The sequence below is a fragment of the Artibeus jamaicensis genome, unplaced genomic scaffold (assembly GCF_021234435.1).
Source record: "Artibeus jamaicensis isolate MK-2021 breed Jamaican fruit bat unplaced genomic scaffold, CSHL_Jam_final contig_452, whole genome shotgun sequence".
NCBI lineage: Eukaryota > Metazoa > Chordata > Mammalia > Chiroptera > Phyllostomidae > Artibeus > Artibeus jamaicensis.
Window position 1 is genome coordinate 7,877,761 of NW_026521837.1, and position 20,551 is coordinate 7,898,311.

The following is a 20,551-nucleotide window of genomic DNA, read 5'->3' on the forward strand; positions in this document are numbered from 1 at the left end:
ATCTCTTGTAGATGTACTCCCCCGTAAACATCTTGTACTCCTAATTCTGGCTCAGCATATGCTTCTGTTAAGAACTGAGCAAGATGCAATTGATGCAGCTAAACTGACAGGTGGCTCAATTTAAGAAGAATTTTCAGGGTCCTTTTAACTCTGCAATCCTGTAACATTATGCTCTGAAGACTAATTGCTTTTAGGCAGAGTTGGGTAATTGCATCACAATTCTGAGATGTACTGCATCAGATAGCTTAGCGGGTAGACAGGCACCTATTTCAGTGAAACTTTATACTTTGGAAAATGTGTATTTTCTTCAAAATTGTAAAGGTGCATGTGTATTGTGGTTTTTCAATTTTAATTCATTTACTAATATTTTTAACCATCTGGAGTCATTCGAATCTGCTAAACTTAGCAAAAAAAGATGGAAATATATCATTGTCTAATAAAAGACTACATAAGCTTCTTGCTACACATTTTCTGGGCAGATAGGACTAATATTGAAGATGATTAAAGAAAGATTGGAAAAAACTTTTAATCATGCTGTTACTTATTATAATTTGGAGAATAATCTTCTATTTTTCTCTCCTGTTAATATGTATCATTAATATGAACAATGTACCCAAATCTTACATAATTAGCACATAACAAATAACAAATATTAATCAGTTTTGAAATAGGAATACTATTAAATTATGCATTTCTTAGAATATATGTATAATTGTAAAAAAATTAAAATGTACTGAAAGAATCTTATTATTGAGTTAATGAAGTTGTTTAAAGGTTTTGTTTTTTAATGTTGTGCTATGTCATATGAATGGAAAGCAAATGCTTGCTTTGACGGTTTGAAGTTAGCAAATTTGGAAAATATGGTTATTAGTCCAGCCTGTGATTCCCAGGCCACCTGTGCTTACACAGGTGGTAAAACTAGGGCAAAAGTAGCAGCCACAATCTAACGTTCCTCTCAGGCCATGCATATGCCAACACCTCTCATATTCTTTTGAGATAAATTTTGGAATCCCTGGGTATATCATATGAAACTTGATAAGACATAGCCCTCATGGCACATGGAGTCTTAGATTTGTCTCCTATTTTTTGAGCCACCTTTATTGAGTCATTATCATTTTCTAGGTACTATGCTAAATTTCTTAGGTAGATTATCTCATTAATTGTCACCACAATCATATTAGACAGGAACTACTGTTATTTTCACTTTACACACAAGAAATATGAGTTTAGAGAGGTTAAATAATTTTACCACTGTCACCATAGCTCACAATTTGCATTTTCTGGGTTTTATCCCATTTATGGCTGAGTGCAAGATCTCTGCTGTCATACCACTGTGTTACCTAGGCTTTGTTGAGCTGTCAGTCACTGAGAACCAAAGTGCCACTGGTTGGCATGGAAGATGCTGCTGCTGCTGCTGCTTCTTTGCTGTTGTGTACCAGTTCTGCTGCCATTGATACCAGGCTGTGGATGCTCAAGGTGCAGGGAGATGATGTGAAGGCTGCCAGGCTCTCTGTTGTCACTAACTGCACTTCCACTGTCATTAATGCTGCTGCCAATACTGCCAGCCCTGTTGTTGCTGGTGCCAGTGCTGTTGATGCCTTGGGCTCAAATGTCCCATGGTGATTCTCTAGACAAGCAGGTGCTTTTAGATTTTACTGGCTCATTACCTATATATCCTTTGCATTAGGACTCAGGCTTAAATATATGGAGCCTGGGATAAAAGATGATTGAGGTGTGTTTTATATTCCCTAGCATCTGGGACAACTATTCTTGAACTTCCATTCATTATTCTCTTCTTCCCTAGAGATTTCTTTTCCTCAGAGGTTCTTCCCTTGTGCAATGCAGCACTAGCCCTGGAAACATGAGCACAAAAACTTGAACCTTAGAATGAATGTTATGTATGTACGTATATATGGTTTTTCATGGGAGGGCATGAGTACTGTTATCTTCTATTCTATCATCTTGCTGATGTCACTCAGTAACATTTTCTTTCTATTTTAAAAACTATATTAAATTGATTGTACTATTATAGTTGTCCCAGCTTTTCTCCCATTGCTCCCCTTCACCCAGCACCCCCCCCACTACCTCAGGCAATCCCAGCACCATTGTTCATGTCCATGGGTCATGTGTATACATTATTTGGCTACTCAATTTTCTATACTGTACTTTATATCCCCATGGCTATTCTTAACTACCTATCTGTACTTCTTAATCCCCTAACCTCTTCAGCCATTCTCCCACCAACCCCTCCCATCTGACAACCATCAATTGCTCTCCATATCCATGACCCTGTCTCTGTTCTCATTTCCATAACTTGCTGTTTAGATTAAATTGTTGATAGGCATCTATTTATTTTCATTTTATTGTTCATAGTTTTGATTTCTTAGATAAGTCTGTTTAACATCTCATATAATAATGGCTTAGTGGTGATGAATGCCTTTAGTTTTTTCTTGTCTAGGAAGCTGTTTTATCTGCCCTTCCATTCTAAGTGATATCTTTGCTGAGTAGAACAGTCTTGGCTGTAGGCTCCTGCTATTCATGACTTTGAACATTTCTTGCCAGTGCCTTCTCATCTGCAAAGTTTCTTATGATAAATCAGCTGACAGTCTTATTGGGGGCTCCCCTGTAGATAACTTAACAGCTTCTCTCTCACTGCTCTTATTATTCTCTCTTTATCTTTAACCTTTGTCATTTTAATTACAATATGTCTTGGAGTGGGCCTCCTTTCATCCATCTTGTTTGGGACTCTGTGCTTCCTGGACTTGCATGTCTATTTCCTTCATCAAATTAGGGAAGTGTTCTTTCATTATTTCTTCAAATATATTTCCAATTTCTTGCTCTTTCTCTTCTCCTTCTGGAACCCCTATGATGCAAATGTTAAAATGCTTGAAGTTGTCCCAGAGGCTGATTATACTATCCTCATTTTGCTGGATTCTTTTTCTTTCTCTTGTTTTGATTGGTTATTTTTTGCTTTCTTATGTTCCAAATTGTTGATCTGATTATCAGCTTAATGCAGTCTAATGCTTCCCTAAAAATTGCTCTTTATTTCGATTATTCTATCATTTGTTTCTGTCTTGATCTTTTTTTATGCTGTCGAGGTCCTCACTATGTTCCTTGAGCATTCTTATAACCAGTAATTTGAACTCTGTATCTGATAGATTACTTATCTCCATTTTTTAGCTTTTTTTCTGGAGTTTTGATCTGTTTTTTCATTTGGGCCATGTTTCTTTGTCCCCTGGTTTTGGCAGCCTCCCTGTATTTGTTTTCATGTATGAAGTAGAGCTGCTTTGACTCTGTGTCTTGGTAGTGTGGTCTAATGTAGTAGGTATGATGTAGGGTCCAGTGGCACAGCCTCCTGTACCGCCCAAGCTGGGTACTGAAGGTGCATCCTCTGTGTGGGCTGAGTACACCTTACTCTTGTAGTTGAGCCTTGATTGCTGTTGGCAGGTCAATGGGAGGGATCTACCCAGGTCAGCAAGCTGCAAGGATTGGCTGTGACCACTGACTGCCAACCATCACCCTCTGAAGGATCAGCTGTACAGGGGCAGAGTGGTGGTTCTCCATGTGGTCTGCAGCTGTCCAATGAGTGTGCCATCTCTGGGGTTTCCCATGTGGTGCAGGCCAAGTTCAGCCCCCACCTGTGTTTTGCCTGGGGCTGCTCTTCCTAAACTATAAAACAATTTGAGGTGGCTGCTACTTATGCTGGGCTTGGATATTTCCAGGGAAGCCAAGCTGTGAATCTATGCTGCCTGCTTGCTAGTACCTGGCCTGGGGACACTTAGGAAGAGGTTTGGGGGCTGGGGACTTACTGAGGCTGGTTATTGCTTATTTGATAGAATTTCAGAAGTTGTCAAACATAATTTAGTCTTAAGATGGAAGGCCCAATACATTAGATATTTTACTTTGAAAAAAAATAATTAAAAAACTCTTAAATTTTATAATCATAAAAATATATCTGTGCAAGAATTGATTCATACTAGTTATTAAATAATTGCTATGTACGTATATGTAACTTTGCTGTCTAGGAATGATGGTAGGGTGATTTACATTATATGTAGAAGGGAATTATTACTAGAGCTCAGAAAGTCAAATCTGCTTTTGAAGTCCTATTAATAATTCATGCCACTCATATCAAAAGCCTTCCAGGGAAAAAGTGATTTTGTTGGTGGGAGAGATTTCTTTTTACTTTTGCTTCCAACCCTAACTCACAAGGAAGCCAACATTGTTTCAAAGCTAGAAAAAAAGGAAATAGCATGAAAATTTATCAACCTCTCCCAAAACATATGCAAAATAAGGAATATTTAACTGAAGAATATCACAATGCTGTATTCTTTATCATATTAACTGAAAGTAAAAGTTTGTTTGAATTTTTTAATTGTGACAAAGTTTATGGGAGGCAATGAGCTCTTAGTTTGAAAGAGCTCTTAGTTCAATGCTGAAAAGCTTTTCTGTTTCTTTTTATTTATTTTTTATTGCTACAAATAGTCTAACAAGAAAAACAACTATTGTATCAAAATCCTGGTCAAGATGCTCCTCCTTAAGGCCTTCATTAATTAATTCATTCATTCATTGAGTTTTTAATTTTTATTGTATTTTATTCATTACCACTTAGCCTCCTTATACTCCACCGCTAGCAATCACCCACTGTTGTCCATGTCCATGAATCCTTTTTTTCTTTTACCTCATTGCCTCCACCCACTAACCTTCGCTTCCCATAGCTGTCATCCTGCTCTCTATGAGTCTGTATTTTTCTTATTAGTTCAGTTTGTTCATTAGATTCCACATATGAGTGAAATCACATGGTATTTGTCTTTCCCTGACTGGCTTATTTCACTGAGCATGATGTTCCCTAGGTCCATCCATGATCAAGTGATCAGTTTTCTTGTTTGAGTATAATGCAAGTTTATATTCCCATTTCACATGCAATAATGATTGAGAGCTTTGTGTTTTATTTTTAATTAAGTGTGGATTGGTAAGTAATACTTAAATACATGGATTTCAAGTATGGTGAGCCTTTTGATGTGTCATATCCATGGTATAGAATGAATTTGCATCCAGGATTTTATGTTCCCCCCAGTAAATTGCATGATAAATAGAATTTGATTTAACATATATAAATATGTTAATTTTGAAATGTTTGGTTTTTTTTGTTATCCTAACAGATGTGTGGATGTTGTTGTGTGTGTATTAAGTGTGCCTATTTTCTACTTGAGTGGTTTTTCTTAATTTTAAAGGTGGAATGAAAGAAAAATAGATTAACACATGATATATAAGAAAGAAATCTCTCCCTGGTTGGTGTAGCTCAATGGATTGAGCTCTGGCCTGAAAACCAGGCAATTGTGGTTCCATTTCCAGTCAGAGCACATGCCTGGGTTGCAGGCTGGTTCCCTGCAGGTCAGTTTCCAGCAGGGGATGCATGAGAGGCAACCATTACATCGATGTTTCTCTCCCTTTCTCCTTCCCTTCCCCTCTAAAGATAAATAAATAAAATTTAAAAAAACAATCTAATGTTCTGGTATTTGAGCATCATACCTACATATGTGTTTTGCTGTTTTATGAGCTATGTGCCAGCATATGATATAAAGAACTCTATGAATAAAATGAAGATCAAAAAGCAACACGGGAAAAAATGATAGTTGCCTTACATTTTTGATCCTGCCTAAATTTCAGTTTTTAATAGAAATTCATGTGTCTTACTTGAAGATACTAATGTTCTCCTAATATATTTAAAGTTATGAAGGAAGAAGAGCTTTTAAAAGTTGGTAGGATGACCAATGGCATTTTAAATACTAATGTTTATGAGTATTGAGTATTCTTTCTGTCATCCGTACTTGATACTTTCATTTTATTTGAATAGTATGTGTAAGAAATATTTGTGGCCGTACTTAGAGATCCTTTTCTAGATTTCTTTTTTTTTGCTCCCAGTCTGTTTACACAGAAGAAATTTGAAAGCATTTTGGAATGTTTAAAGATGTCCTAAGGAGAGGTTCCTAAGCCTCTCCTCATTTTTTTGAATTCTTGTTTCTTCATCCTTTTCTGTTTGGTCATTTTTTTCCTCCTTCTGGTCCACTCCTTTGATTTGAGTCTCAGTTTCCTTTCCATTACTATTGGTTTCAAACATCCTAATTATAGGGGTACCAGAAGGGGAAGAGGAACAGCCCCTCCACAAGTGGAAAAATTATTTGAACAAATAATAAAGGAGAACTTCTCCAATCTGGCAAAGGAAATAGACTTCCAGGAAATCCAGGAAGCTCAGAGAGTCCCAAAGAAGTTGGACCCAAGAAGGAACACACCAAGGCACATCATAATTACATTAGCCAAGATTAAAATGAAGGAGAGAATCCTAGAAGCAGCAAGAGATAAGGGGACAGTCACCTACAAATGAGTTCCCATTAGACTGTCAGCAGATTTCTCAAAAGAGACCTTACAGGCAAGAAGGGGCTGGAAAGTATTCCAAGTCATGAAATCCAAAGACCTATATCCAAGATTGCTCTATCCAGCAAAGCTTTCATTTAGAATGGATGGGCAGATAAAGTGCTTCTCAGATAAGATCAAATTCAAGGAGTTCATCATCAACAAGCCCTTATTATATGAAATGTTAAAGGGACTTACCTAAGAAAAGGAAGATAAAAAAGATGAACAGTGAAAGGACAGCAAACTCACAGTTATTAACAACCACACCTAAAACAAAAGCAAACTAAGCAGATAGCTAAAACAGGAGCAGAGCCACAGAAATGGAGACCACATGCAGGGTTAACAACAGGGGAGTGGGAGAAGGAGAGAGGAGGAGGAGGTACAGAGAATAAGTAGCATAGACAGTGGGGAGAAAATAGATAGGGGGAGGGCAAGAATAGTATGGGAAATATAGAATCTAAAGAACTTGAGACATGTGGTCATAAACTAAAGATGGGGAATGGTGGGGGAGGGGTGTGCAGGGTGGAGGGGAATGAAGGGAGGAATAGAACAACTGTAATGACATAATTAATAAAATATATTTAAAAAAAAAGAAATTTGAAAGCACTTGAATTCAGAGTTAGTTCATAGTTGAGCAGACTAATGAAAATTTTTCTCAATAGCTTTTTCAAGGAAGTATTAGCTAGTTCATTAAGTAGATTGATATCACTTTTTTTGTATTTACTGTACACAAACATAGAAAACTATTTCATAAGTCTGTAGAAAATTAAACAACAATAGAAAATAATTAAAACTGCATACTCTTCAGTATGTCTCTGGAAATGGAAATGCTGCTGAATATTACTGATGGGTGGCTTTTCTTAAATGTATGAATTTATCACCTGTGAATGGAGAACCGTTATATTGCAAATAATGATAACACCTTAATTGTGCTGATTTTTCTGAAAGCTGACTGTTGCTATGATGAGGTGCTTCTAGGGTTTTGGAGCAGTAGCAGCTGTCAACCAGCAACATTTTTCTCTGAGAACAGGTTTAATGTTGTATTTTTCAAGGACAAGTTGCTCAGCTATTGTCTCAGTGAGCACTGCTAGTTAATATTCAACAGTTTTCTTAATCAGAATTGTGTGTCCTGCTCCCTGGAGTGTGTGTTAAAGTGATTGTATGTTTATCAGAGCCTTCAACAGCAGAAACAGCATATTTCTGGATGAGGTGCTGGTAATGAGAACCTATATTATCCCAGGCTGCTGATAAGAATCAGCAAAAGGCTGTCAAAATACATTGTTTGTGAAAAAAAAATCACTTTAGCTCAGAAAGTCAAACCTTTCTTTGAAGCTCCTGTACTATACATAACTTCAATTGTTTATTTACAATAATGGGGCGGCAGGGGTATGTAATATCCTCCTCTAAACTCCAGGAGTGGCATGCCAGTGATCAAATAGTCCAGGGGTCTGTTAATCATTGCTTCTTTTGGAAGGCTGAGTAAGGCTTGCACAACCTGTTTCCTTTAGATTACAGAAAGTTCTTAATGAGGTAATGCTGGAGGGTGAGCATTAGAGAGCTCAGTCTGGCATTCTTCAAATGTAACTGAAAGGTCATGTGGGGAAAAGAAGCTTTGCCAAAAGTAAAATAATGCAACAGCTAACATTTTCCATAAAAAACGCTGTGCCGACGATGCAGATTTTGTTATTGCTTTTATATCGAACCTCGAATTATTTTCTATTGATATGGTGATAGTGCCCTGGAAGCAGAGCTGTCCTGTTAGATGTGACTTTTTTGTGCCAATGGTGACAGTTTTACCCCTTTTCTCTCCTTCTTTCTGTTTCTCTCACTCCCAAGTAACCAAGGATACGTCGTTTGCAAAACAGGTCCCCATAATAATAAAAAGAACATATATTTTGAATGTTGTTTTGTCTCTAATGGAGCACTATGTGGATGATTTCTGCAAGCAGTTCATTTTAATTATGTTGGTTAATTTTCCTCTAGAATTAGAACGATTAATAATAAAAACACATTTTTTGGGAATTGCTTCACATAAGAATTTGTGGAACTTTGGACATTCATTAGGAAAAAATGCACCTATATCCCATAGAAGTTAATCTTCATAAATAGTGATGATTTTGTAGGCTATAGTCAGGGATATTACCTTAGTGATACTGAGATGTGGACCAAACTTTATACATTGATCTTTGGCATAGAAAGATGGGCACATTAATGTAAACAATGTATTACTGCTACATATTTGAAACTTATGTCATACTGTTTTGCTAATATTAAAAATAACTTATTTACTTGGTATTGTTATGTGTAATCAACTTCTAATTTACCTTTTAAAATTGATCAAGTTTATATTTTTATTTATTCTTAGGTGTAGCTCATAATTATTTCACCAGTTGTCTCCTAACCAGATTGCTCTGACACCAGGTTTCAGTAGAAGTGTGTATCAGTCAGTGCAGTCAGGAGATGGAAACTGTGTTTGGTGAAATAAATGAGCTTAACATAGAAAAGTTATTACACCAGCTAAAACTTCTTACACTGAAAAGGAAAACATCAACAACAAAAAAAAGACCACCCACAGAATGGGAGAATATATTCTCTAATATATCTGATAAGGGGTTATATCAAAAAATTTTAAAGAACATAAAATATTGAACACCAAAAAAACAACCCAGTTAAAAATGGGTAAAGAACCTGAATAGACACTTCTCCAGAGAGGACATAGTGATGGCCAATAGACATATGAAAAGATGCTCAATGTCACTAATCATCAGAGAAATGCAAATTAAAACCACAATGAGATATCTCCTCATACCTGTCTGAGTAGCTATGAATAAATCAACAAACAACAAGTGCTGGTGAGGATGTGGAGAAAGGGAAGCCCTTTTGCACTGTTGATGGGAATGCAGACTGATGCAGCCACTGTGGAAAGCAGTATGGAGATACCTCAAAAAATTAAAGGCGGATCTGCCTTTTGATTCAGTGATCCTACTTCTTGTAATATATCCAAAGGAACTGAAAACACTAATTCAAAAGAATATGGTCATTGCAGTATTATTTATTATCGCTGAGATATGGAAGCAGCCCAAATGTCCATCAGTAGATGACTGTATGAAACAGCTATGGGACATTTATACAATAGAATACTACTCAGCTGTAAAAAAAAAGAAGGGAATCTTACTCTTTGCGATAGCATGGATGGACCTGGAGAACATTATGCTAAGTGTGATAAGCCAGTCAGAGAAAGACAAGTGCCATATGATTTCATTCATATGTGGAATCTAATGAACAAACTGAACTAGCAAGTGAAATGGGTACAAACTCATAGATGGAGAGCAGGATGACAACTATTGGTAAGACAGGTAGGTAAGGGAGTAGAAGGATTGAGAAAAGAGGAAAAAGGACTCATGGACATGGACAACAGTGTGGTGATTGTGGGGCTAGGAGTGGGGGGTATAAGGCAACTGAACAGTAAAGGAGAAAAACACAACTAAAAAACTCAAAAAAACACCTAAAACAAAGAAATAGAAACAGAAGCATGGAGTCACGGAATAGACTGACAGCTGTAAGATGGGAGGAGGGAGGTGGGGACTGCTTAAAAGAAGGCGAAGGGATTAACTAAGAACATATATGAAAGACCCATAAGCCTAGACAATTGTTTGGGGAATGACTATGACGATGGGGAGTGTGCTGGTGGGAGGGGAGGATGGAGGGACATTGAGACAGCTGTAATAGTATAAACAATAAAATAAATAAATAAACAATTAAATTATGACAACAGTATAACTAGGAGACATGGCTAAACCCATAGGATGCCCTAGGGCAGAGAGAGTGTACTAAAGAAGAACAAACCTAGAAGGGGTTCAGATCTCTGAGAAAATTTGTAGTAATTCCTCCTATTAGACAGCAGAGAACTTCAGAAATTTGGCCATGCATCAAAGAGGGTCTGCAAGTTGCTGCACAAGGTGGTGGCAGAGAGAGCAGACCAGGTACCAGCAGTCACACTGGTGACTGCCCATTAGATGGCTTGAACCCCTTGGCAGTAGAAACTGTGGGGGCCCCTTTGTCTTGCAGTGTCCCTCCAAATTCTCTGTCTAGAAAGTTTAACACCATGCTTATTGTAAAGGAGAAGTTTTTTAAGGATTTCCATCTATGATCACAAAACATGTACATATTGAAGAGTGCAGTAGTAGCTGGAGGACAATTACAGTTGTCCCTTGAACAGCGTGGGTTTAAACTGTTCAGGGGCACTTACACACAGATTTTTTTTCAATAAATATACAAGTTGATCCTCCATATCCCCAGGTTTCACATCCATGGTTTCAATGAACTGTGCATAGAAAACACTGTCTTTCATCTTTGGTTGAGAATCCAAGCATGATGCATTGTTTTACGTTTTTAGGTAAAATACTTGTGCGTTCATGTATTTTGGGGCCTACAGAGGTCTTGGGACCAGTTCCCTATGGGTACCCTAGGATTACTCAAGTAAAGGTTTTGGGGAGTCAAAAGTTATACACAGATTTCCCATGTGGTGTTGGCATCCCGACCCCTGCATTGTTCAAGGGTGAATTGTAATTCATTAACAGGCACATGTTAACTCACATTTAGGTGTTAGTTGTAGCTACAACTAACTACAAACTATCCAGTTACAGCAAAACCAACAATTCTGATTTTCTTAGGAATGTCATGTTGTTTACTGGTACATTGATTTTAGTCCCTTGTTCTTGTCTACCCTGATCAGTCACCTGATCCTTGCTTTCAGTAACCAAGCTTATGTCTGTGCTTATTTTTCACTATATCTTTCAAATGTACTACACCTAGTTTTTCGCAGTGGGATAGGGAGCCGCTGAATGTCTGCCCACCTTCTTTAGATAAAGTGTTTGAGCGACCTTAGTGGAAGAAACCCATGGAGTATCAATAAACTCTATTCTAATTAGAATCATTCATATGTCTTTTATAAGCTAGTGAAGAAACTGTTTACCCCTAGAGTCTGCATGAGAAATAGCACACAGTTCATTTGGCACAACTAAAGGGCAATATTGATTTTGAGGCACCGAGGAACATGCAAGTGTACAGATCAATTTGTTACTAGTCAATCATTTTTTTCTCTTTGCTGTTAGTACAGCCATTATTGTGGCTTAGGTGAGAACGGGTTATTATTAGTGACTGCCTCTTAGTCTTTAATAGATGCTGTCATTTGCATTTGCGAGTATGTTTATAGACTTATAATCATATGTCAATGAGTTGTCAACTGTATTATGTCTATGTAAGAGACAGTGGTCCAGGTGTACAGGTGTTAAGAATAGTGTTTAAAAAGGTATATACTAATTAGTAATTCCTTGGTAAAGCTGGTTTATTATGAACCACAGTAACAGCCATGTGCTAAATCGCTCACAATATTTGTGTGTTTTCTTGCTTTAACATAGGGGTTACCACTGGCAAGCAATTTTTTTAGCAGTGAGGACATAGAACCATTTTGTTATAATTGCTTTATTCTTTTTTATATTAAAGGAAAGATAAGCTTTGATGGAAATACTATAATTGCTTTGGCAATTTTCTTTGGATTTATAATCTTTCCTTAAAGTGCTTTTTTCCTCCACTTTATGTAAAAAAAGATGGGGGAGGGGTATTTTATACATGATTTAAAGAATTCCAACATAAATAAGTCCAACGAGTAAATTATTTGCAATTTTCTTTTTTTAAAAGAGTGTTGCAGAAACATGAGCGTTGAAAAACTAATACTTAAGTACAAATGGTTTATTTATTGTGTGAAAAAAAACAGGTGATGCTATGAAAACCATTATAAAACACTTTTATAAAATGAGTAATGGAATAATTACAGGACAAAACATATGCCTTTGGTATACTTCTAGCATTAGTAAAATCTACTAATCCTGACTTAATGCATGATAATAAGTTCCATGAATGAATTCATCTCCATCTATCATGATATAGCAAAGCATTACATGCTGTAGTGGATATAGAAGTAAGATGCTATTTCTGACTTCACTGAACTTAAAATAGCTCTGCAACTGTAGATATTTTGATTCTGCCAAACTACCAAGAAATGTATCAAATAATTGAATCAAAAATACATAATTCATTGAGAATAAAAAGATGGAAAAAGAGAAAAGGGTGGACAAAAACATAGAGCTAATAAATGATATATAGTAGGTCATCAATTAATAGACATTCATAAAATGCATTATTTCTATATCTCTGTGATAATTAAGCTTGAAAACATTAAGTTCATTTTCCTTTATTATAAAAGGGCAATGAGTAATCACAGATAGCATTTACTGTGGATATTCTAATTAGATGACTACAGAATTGGTTGTCTTTACTGATCTTTATATAGTCCTCTAAAATGCATATTATTCAGGACCTCTTTATTTTTTTACTTCAATATAATTTTATTTAAAAATCTGCAAAGTTGAAGGAGGGATCCGATATTTTGTTAAAAGAAAGCAATTTTCACAGTATATATTTAATCATTTTAGCTTTGCATTGACTAAAAACTGGAAAGGAAGTTTCTATTCAGGATCCTCATTCCAGCACACTCAGCCAGATACTTGAGACTTCTAGCAAGACAACACATTCCTGGTCTGACCGGGTAGTAAATCCTCTCACCAAGTGAAACAGTTCTTCTGCAGAACACAAACCAGGTCTCATGTTGACTGTTCTGCGCAGGGCCCTAAGAACCCTTCACTTTAAAGTTAAGAAATTATGTGAAAGGAAAGCATAAACAAATGCGATCTCATCAAAATAAAAAGCTTCTGCATGGCTAAAGAAAACAGTATTAAATTTAAAAGACAACCAACTGTATGGGAAAACATATTTGCCAATGATACCTCAGACAAAGGTTTAATCTCCAAAATATACAAAGAACTTACACGACTCCACTCTAGGAAGACACCCAACCCAATTAAAAAATGGGAAAAGGACTTGAACAGACACTTCTCTAAAGAGGACATACAGAATATCCAGAGACACATGAAGAGATGCTCAATATCGTTAGCTATCAGAGAGATGCAAATTAAAACCACAATGAGATACCACTTTACACCAGTCAGGATGGCTATAATAGACAAAGCAACAAACAACAAATGTTGGAGAGGGTGTGGGGAAAAGGGGACCTTAGTTCACTGTTGGTGGGATTGCAGACTGGTACAACCATTATGGAAAACAGTATGGAATTTTCTCAGAAAAATAAAAATTGACCTGCCTTTTGACCCAGCAATTCCACTGCTAGGATTATACCCCAAGAATCCTAAAACACCAATTTCAAAGAACCTATGCACCACAATGTTCATAGCAGCACAATTTACAATAGCCAAGAGTTGGAAGCAACCTAGGTGCCCATCAGTAAACGAATGGATCAAAAAATTGTGGTACATATACACAATGGAATTCTATGCTGCAGAGAGAAAGAAGGAGCTACTACCTTTTGCCACAACATGGATGGAACTGGAAAGCATTATGCTGAGTGAAATAGGCCAGGCATTGAAGAACAAATACCATATGATCTCACCTTTGACAGGAAGCTAAAGAATAAAACAAACAAGCAAACAGAATAAAAACAAAGACACTGAAATAGAGAACAAGTGGGCAGCGACCAGAGGGGAGAGGGAAGGAAACTTAAGGGGAAAAAGGGGGAGGGATTTTGAGGAACAAGTATGAAAGACACAGAGATGAGGACTGTGGGGGGGGGGAATGGGAGGGAGGGGGGAGACCGGGCGGGGGAGTGGGGTGGGATGGGAGAAATAGATAAAAAAAAATGTACTTGAAAAGTAAATAAATAAAATTTAATTAAAAAAAAAGAAATTATGTGAAAGGATTTCTTACTGCCTGCAACAAACCCAACTATTTGTTAATTCTTGACAATTACAACTATAAAATACTTGAAATTTGTAAGATGTTCCACATTTAATAGAAAACTCAAATGTAAAAAATTAGGTCAAGTAACATGCTTTTGTGTATTATAATGTTATGTAATAAATTTTACTGAGAGAAGATAAGCAGCACTTTCTTGTACTTGGTATTTACAAACTGCTTCCGACAATGGCTACTTGATGGTCAAAAAATAAAAAAGATAAGAAGCCATACATACTGGTATATAACAATGCCTACAGGAAATGTATTTTAAATTATTGTCACTAAAATTAAACCCGAAAAAAAAGTTGTAGAAAAGCAACACACCCATGTATTTTAAATGATGAGGTAGATATTTTGTCTTATTCTGTAAAGTGAAGATAATAAAAAAATACATACAACTTTCAGATGTTTTTTTTAAAGTTCAGGTTATAGTCACTTTCACAAATGAGGCATTTATGAACTATGAGGTAGAAACCTCACACTCAGGCAAACTCTGTACTTGATATGTTATTCGAAGGTTCAACAATCAGTCTTGAATCAATCCATCAACTCTTTCCAGAAAGCAACGATCCTTTTCTCTTACTCCATTACCTCAGTTCCATTTTCATTGTGGTAAACCAAATCAAATTTCCCAGGTTCTTTCATGACAGGTAAGGATGAAAGAACTTCTATATTTACTTGCTGGTCTCTGGACTGTGGGTTAATATTTTTCTTTCCTTGTAGTCAGAGACATCAGGTGAATAATTGGATGTTAATTCCAAAAGCTTTAAATGAAATATTTTCTCCAACTCGAGGAACAGCTGCTAATAGTGGTAACAGACTATAGTCCTTCTTGTGTGTTTCTACTGGATTCTGGATAATAGTAGATGAGTTCGTAATGGTGGTGGCACTCATTTCTTACCTGCAAAGAAGCAGCCATTTAAGTTGGAAGAAGATGAAGACACTAATTGTAGAAATTCAAAGAAGCATTAGAGGAGGCAAGAGAACAACAAAATTAAGGACACCATGGATCTAGAACCAAAAACTGTCACAGATCAGAATGTGAAGAAAAAAAAACAAGGAAAAACAAAACCGAATATGATGTAGTAGATGATGATGAAGAAGAGACCAAAAAAAATCACCAAAGAAAAAGAAGAGATGCATACATAGAAAACAGACAAAGAATCCCAAGTCTCCTAAAGCACAGAGAGTCAAGAGTGGGCTGTCTGGAAGTCTAGAGTTCTGCTAGAACTGGTTAAAGCCAAAAGAAAGGTAGCATGGACATTCATGTAAAATATAGTCCCAGGTTCTCCTCAGAGTCTGAGTCTTATCATGAATCAAACAGTGGTGGTCTCAGCAATATCATCTTGGAGGTCAGAAAGTCCTCAGAGAAAATTTCAACCATATTGTCATAGGAAGGGCCTTCTATAAAAAACAGTCCTGAACAAAGTAGCTATAAAAACTAGCTTTAACTCTGTCCCCCGAGGACAAGACAGCTAGAAAATCATCTTCTAGTTCAAACTCTAGTTCAGAGTCAGATGAGGAATGCATGATGCCAAAGAGCCCCCTGAACAAGGCTGCACATCTCTTAAGACAGTAGGCCTGTTTGCAGGAAGAGGCTGTCCAGGTCTGGGGCCGTCATTACAGACTCCAAATTCTATGGGATGGAAGCACAATGACTCAACCAGTGGCAGACAGCTTCTGGTCCTTCTCCCAATATGACTGTCCCCACCAGTTTAGGAAGAGGTTGGGGTAGAGGAGAGGACCTTCTTTCTCATAAGGGAGTTAGGGGTTGGAACATGTGGGGGGAGAGGTTGAGGATGAGGGCTTGTTGTTTCCTGTGTTTTAAATAGAAACACTGACTATCAGGAGCAGCAGCATTTAAATTAATTTTAAATGGATGTTCGGACAGAATAGGAAACTTGGTACACACAGTTACACAGCCAGAAGTAGTGAACAGAGACACAAATCTTGGACTGCACATCCCCAAACCCAGGCCCTTTCCACTACACATTGTGGCTTCTAAAAGTTAAACATAATTAAAGCTTTTTTAAAGATGTTAAGTACTTGATAATTTTATTAACTTGTATGTTGTATTTAAAGACTAAAAATTCAGCTGGTAATTTTCATTAGATTTGTAGTAACTCAAATTTTACATCTGTCCCCTCTAAAGTATAAAATAGATGAAAACTACAGTGTGATATGTGTCATCAAGGTAAATATGTTACACAAAAATAATTTCTATATCTGGGAACCTTCTTTGCTATTAAAGCTTTCACTGGTAACATCATCTTTCATTCTTAGCTCACATAACAAAAACTGAGTGTATTAACTTCCTCTTTGTGGCTTATCTATACATTGTTAGTTTTCTAACATTAATTCTCAAGTATTGCAGTAATGAAAATAATAGCTATGACACTAGTGAATTATCAAGTTTCTCTTTTTTTATTATCCCATTATTCCAAATGTGTAGAGAATTTTTAGGTTTATTTCTTATCTCTACAATTAGAAAAATAATCTTTTTTAAAGTTTGTATCACCATTTTTTCTTAATGAGGGAGACTGAACACACAGGTTTTTCTGTAACAGTATAGATTAAACACCAGATTATTCTGGGTGGGGAGAATGAATTATGAAATAGGATTTTGAAAATTGTAACAAGGTGCTTGATAGTCTTGGAGTTTCCTAACTTCTTGATAAGATTAGTTTATTATGATGATATGCATATTTTATATATTGAGAGTATCAAAAATGCATTCTCATTAGTAAAAGCCCTGAGAACTTGTCTAGCATTAGAAAAGTTCACCAAGTTTTTTGCACTGAAGTGGTATGATAACATCTGGCAAAGGTTAAATGCTCTACCAGAAAAATCTAGAAACAAGTCTAAGTTCTAAAAGTTGCTTAGAAATGGGCTCAGAGGCATTGTGACCAGCTGAATAGAGAATGATCTTTTTTTAAAGATTTTATTTATTTATTTTAGAGAGATGGGGAAAGGAGGGAAAAAGAGAGGGAGTGAAACATCAATGTATGGTTGCCTCTAACACACCTCACACTGGGGATATGGCCTGCAACTCAGACATGTGCTCTGACTGGGAATCGAACCGTGGAATGTTTGGTTCACAGGCCTGCGCTCAATCCGCTGAGCTACACCAGCCAGGGCTGAGAATGATCTTTTTTTTAAATTTTATTTATCTATTTTTTAGATTTTATTCATCTTTAGAAGGGAAGGGAAAGAGAGAGGGAGAGAAATATCAATGTATGGTTGCTTCTCATGTGTCCCCTGCTGGGAAATGACCCCTGCTGAGAACTGGCTTGCAACCCAGGCATGTGCCCTGACTGGGAATCGAACCATGATCCTTTTCAGGTTTGTAGGCTGGTGCTCAATCCACTGAGCTACACCAGCCAGGGCTGAGAATGATCTTTAGATTCACTTGAGCTCAGTTTGAATTCCAGCTCTATCATTAGTTCCATGAATTTAGGCAAGTTGATTAATCTCACTAAGACATGTTTCTTCACCTATAAAATAAAAATAATAGCACATCTTATGTAAGGCTTTTGTGAGAATTAACTAGAATAATGAATGAATTGTGTCTGGTACACATGCTAAAAAAATCTAGCTCCTTTTAATTGTAAATATCAAAGTCTATTTGATGTAGTTTATTTGAAGTATGTAAGATTTTTAATACTATGAATGTTGTAAGGAAAAATCAAGGGGACTTTGAATATTAAAATATTATTAAATTGGTGAATAGCATCTGAAAAAGAATTTTAAATTCTATTTTTATGATAAACATGTGCAATGACTTAGTTCTGTAGAATATTTAGCCTGATGATTTGGTTCTTTCATGGTGTAATTAGTCTCCTCATCTGAAAGAGTTAAGCTACCTTAGACTAAAGGGTGTGTTAAGATCTTTAATTTGTTTTCTTCTAGCTTCTTCTCACAAGTCACTGAAAAAGACATTCTTTTTTTTTTCCTTCCACTTTTTCTTTAATGAGGAGTAGAAAACTAAATACAAACACATAATGTAAGAGCAGATCATATTTTTTAAAACAATATGAAATAAGACTATAAAATAAGGTTTCTTTGAAATGCTGGTGGTCAGTGTTTATACTGTACTAGTATAAGTCAGGGTTCTCCAGAGAAACAGAACCGATAGAATATTATCTATCTGTCTGTCTATAAACTAAAGAATTGTCTCGTGTGGTTATGAAGGCTCAAAATTCCCCAAATCTGCATTTGGCAAGCCTGAGACCCAGGAGAACTGATGTTGCAGGTCCAGTCCAAAGGCCAATAGGTTCGAGACCAAAGAAGTGAAGTTGAAGGCAGGGGAAAGAAACAGTGTTCCAGAGGGGAGAAGGATGAAAAAGACATTCTTAGTGAGTTGCTTTTATTATGTGCTCCTGTGACAGCCCATTGTTACTTAAAAATTAACTGTAGAGTTTTATTCATATGTATTGTAAAAACCAAAGCAATTTTACAAAAATGAGCAGTACACATCAAGGTAACATTTATGCTTCATTTGCAAGCGAGTATAGGAATTTTTAGTTGAAATAGGTGTTTAGTGTTACCAATCTGACCCTATATTACTGTGTTCCTTCAGGCCAATTTCTTATACTGTCTACTTCACTTTCTGGTGTTTGTAAAATGGTCAGTTGCAATGATGGTGTTCAGCTTTGAAATGTTAAGCTTACCTATCTTATTAAGATGTTGCAAAACACAGTATAAAATATTTGTAATCATAAGAACTCTAGTAGCCTAGGACAAATTAACAGAGTAAGTAGCTTTCTTTCTTTTTCTTTTCATTGGGGAATAAATTTAAATAGAAATTATTGAAAAGGTAATTAATATTGTTCTCTAAATATTCAGTCATCCTGAAGTAGTTATCCTTCTCACAAAAGGGAGCATTGTTATTTAATAAGATTACAGACCAGTTGATCAGCTGGCATCCTGTGGCTCCTTGTGGATCAGTGCAGGATTTATTAAGCATTGGGAATTTTATATTTGCATTTCATACATGAAACCATTATGATTTTCAGCACTTTTTATGCTTAAAATGATATGTGTGTTTATATTTTTATTTTTTACATGAGAAAATTAAGGTTTAGAGAAGTCAAACTTTTTATTTTGGGGGTCATATTGTTTAACATTGGCAATGAAACTTCAACCCAATGTAGTTGGATTTCAATTCTTAATCTTTGTTGTCATGTAACTTTGTTCTCCTAATTAATTATATTTTAAGTGCCTCTCTGACTAAAATACAAAATATATTTGTATCTTGTTCCCAATAAAAACGTATTCATTCATTCATGTACATTGGTACCTAGGGCAAAGGACCTCAGTTATCCTGGCAGTAATTGCAGAGTGGTAGGTGATGAGGTTAGAAGGCAGATGTGGGTCAGATCACATAGAGGTACATAATTTATGTGCAGTTGGAAAGCGCAGTAAGGGGTTAAGTAGAGGATAGACAAGGTGACTCGTGTGGTTTCTGGTGGCGTGTATACTTTGGTGATGGGGGAGGTGAGGGCGGCAAGAATGGAAACAAAGGTCCCAGAGAAGAGATGTGTGCCATGGTCAAGCTGGAGGTGAAGCCATGTATGTGACTTCCACTGCAATGAGCTGGGTGTGGATACTGAAGGAAAAGAGAAACCCTGAGTGGCCCCTTGACTTTTACTGTGCATGCTTCCAGGTGATGATGCCATTTATTGACAAAAGAGAACACAAGGTAGAACAGATTTAATGGTGGGACTGAGAAATTCAGTGTTTTGTTAGGACCTAGTTAAGTTTAAGTATTAGTTCGAACCATGCGAAAGTTCTTATATTCAATTTTTGTCCATTGAAAATGGTAATTTCATATAGTTCAACATAATATCTATTAGATATCCTCATGGAGATATCAAATAGGTCATTGCACATGTAAGTCTAAAGTGCCAGGAAGCAACCTAGGATGAATACATAGATTTACAGATGAATACATCAGAGTCATCTCACTGGGACCAGATGAAAGGAGAAAAGGAGTGTGTGTAGATAGAGCAAAGTATAGTGTGGGGGGCGACTTTTCTCGGAAGTCCCCCTGTCCACCACGGATGGAAGTAAACACTGCCAAGACATGATCTGCTTGGGGAGGAGAGGTGGCCAGTCCCTCAAAATGGAGGGGCCCTGAGCAACTCAGGGGAAAAAGGCCTTGAGCCCCCCCTCCAGGGACTTTTATTGGGTTATAATACACAGGAGTACAGGGTGGCAAGGATCAAATAGTAGATAACATTACAAAGAAATCTGAGGGCTTAGTCTG

At 36.6% G+C, this 20,551-nt stretch overlaps 1 protein-coding gene and 1 pseudogene across 5 annotated transcripts in view; both read left to right on the forward strand.

The window, feature by feature from the left end:
- CCSER1 (coiled-coil serine rich protein 1) overlaps positions 1-20,551 on the forward strand; it is a 1,291,789-nt gene that overhangs the window by 84,099 nt on the left and 1,187,139 nt on the right. The window lies entirely within an intron of this gene.
- LOC119042873 (coilin-like) lies at positions 1,393-16,152 on the forward strand (annotated as a pseudogene).